Source organism: Camelina sativa, chromosome 14 (assembly GCF_000633955.1).
Source record: "Camelina sativa cultivar DH55 chromosome 14, Cs, whole genome shotgun sequence".
Lineage (NCBI taxonomy): Eukaryota > Viridiplantae > Streptophyta > Magnoliopsida > Brassicales > Brassicaceae > Camelina > Camelina sativa.
In genome coordinates, this window is record NC_025698.1 from 29,692,487 (window position 1) to 29,695,235 (window position 2,749).

Consider the following 2,749-nt stretch of genomic DNA (forward strand, 5'->3'; position numbering starts at 1 on the left):
ACCACTTGAACTTCTCCGGCCTTTTGTAGTTCATGTGTGAAGAAGAACTTTGGCAGTATGTGCTTCGTCCGATCTCCCTTGATGTATCCTTCCTTGAGCTGTGCGATGCAGGCCGTATTGTCTTCATAGAGTACAGTGGCTTCCTTGTTGTCGTCCAAGTCACTATCTGTCCGAATATGCTGGGTCATGGACCGCAACCAAACACACTCACGGCTGGCTTCATGGATGGCTAGAATCTCCGCGTGATTTGACGATGTGGCCACAAGAGTCTGCTTCATTGAACGCCAAGAGATCGCCGTACCACCGTGTGTAAACACATAACCTGTTTGTGACTTACCATTGTGTGGATCGGATAGATAACCTGCATCAGCAAAACCAACTAAACCTTCTTTGTTATGGTTAGTATAATATAGACCAAAATCTACCGTTCCTTGCAGGTACCGTAGGACGTGTTTAATACCATTCCAGTGCCTTATAGTCGGACAAGAACTATATCTTGCTAGGAGGTTCATGACAAAACATATGTCCGGCCTAGTGTGGCTAGCCAAGAACATTAACGATCCTATAGCACTGAGGTAAGACACTTCAGACCAAGAACTTCTTCATTGGCCTTCTTAGGAGCAAATGGATCTTTATCCAAGTCTAAGCTTCTAACAACCATTGGGCTAGTCAATGGGTGAGCTTGCTCCATATTAAATCTCTTGAGTACCNCAGGATGTTCCACACTCACCCCCATGGACATACAATAATCATTAAACGCTTGGGATGTAAATTCACCAGCATTATCTAGACGTATAGTCTTAAGTGAAAAGTCTGGAAAGTGTGCTCTTAATCTTATGATTTGAGCTAACAGCCTAGCAAATGCTAGGTTCCTTGTGGATAACAAGCAAACGTGAGACCATCTGGTTGATGCATCGATCATAACCATAAAGTATCTAAACGACCTACATGGTGGGTGTATTGGTCCACATATATCACCTTTTATCCTTTCCAGAAAATGTAAAGTCTCTTTTGTGACTTTTACTGGTGATGGTCTTGTGATAAGTTTCCCTTGTGCACATGCTACACAAGTGAGATTTTTAGGGAAAACCTTTTTCTCTTTAAGATTGTGCCCATTCGAACTCTTAATCACTTTACGCATCATGTTCGAACCCGGGTGGCCTAACCGGTCATGCCATAGAGTGAATTGTTCAGTGAACATTTTGTGCTTTGCCAAGTTAGCTTCTATCATGTTTATCTTAGCATGGTAGAAACCAGTGGCTAGTGCAGATATAGTCTCTAGGACCTTCTTTTGGCCATTTATATTTTCTGTAATGTATAGGAATTCTTTAGTTCCTTCACCCTTGGTTTCAACATGATAACCATTTAGTCTTATATCTTTAAAGCTCAATAAGTTTCTCTTAGAGCTGGGTGAGTATAAGGCATCACTTAGTTCAATGTGTGTGCCGTTAGGCAACAAAACGTGAGCCTGGCCGTAGCCTTCTATCAAGTTAGCTATACCCGCAATTGTACTAACATTTGCACTTTTCATTATAAGATTTATGAAATATCTTTTGTCTCTTAGTATAGTGTGGCTGGATCCACTGTCCACCACTAGTTCACTCATGTCCTTGGCCATTTCTATAAATAGGACAGAATTTTGTATTTTAACAAAACAGTTATAAAATAAAAATCCATTGCATTTAAATCAAAATAATAATCCAATACATAGAAGGAAAATAAAGCATAAAAGCATTGAAATTAAACCAAAATAAAACGAAAGTCAATCATCATTGTGAAGGCAATCGGAAGTCTCTAGCAAGTCGTCATTCTCATGATCGAAGTCTCCTTCATCATCGATGTATGCATAGTTAGCTTCCGGATTTTTCTTTAGCACTTCTTGGTATGCATCAATGAGATGTTTGGGAGTTCTGCAGGTCTTGGACCAGTGGTTTGACATACCACATCTGTGGCAGACCGATTTGGCCTTGGTGTGTGGTTTAAAGGACCCACGGCCCCTACCACCACGTCCGCGGCCTCCTCGGCCAGCCTGGCCGCCACGGTCACCACGTCCTCTGCCACCACGGCCTTGGTCGTAGAGTCTTTCTCTGTGGACGTAGTTGGTCTCATGAGGCTCCTTTGGCTCCTTAGACTCTACTGCAGTTTTCTTTCCCAAATCAACCTTATTTGCTTCCGATAATGGGGCTGTACCAGGAGGTCTCATAGCACTGTTCATCAGCAACAACTCATCATTCTGCTCAGATAGCAGTAAACATTCAATGAGTGCCCCATAGTCAGCAAAACCTTGATGCCGATATTGTTGCTGAAGAACTCTATTGTTAGGGCTGAAGGTAGACGAGGTCTTTTCTATCAGCTCCCTTTCAGTCACCTCTTTTCCACATAACCTAAGGAGTGAGAAAATTCTAAAAAGCTCAGAGTTATACTCCTCCACGGATTTGTAATCCTGGATCCTTAGGTTCTTCCAATCGAACTCGGCCTTTGGAAGGAGCACCGTCTTTTGGTGCCCGTAACGACGTTTAAGCTGTGTCCAAAGGGCGAGAGGATTGTCTATGAAGAGGTACTGGCTTTTGAGACTCTCCGCAATATGATGGTGCATATGCTGGAGACACTTGTTCTTTCTCTTGTCAGTGCTCTCAACTTCCTCATCAATGCAACCGGCTAGGCCGTTTGACCTTAGATGGATTTCGGTGTCTTTCACCCATTCCAAGTAGTTCTTTCCAGAAGCTTGCAAGATGGGATAGTCTAGGCT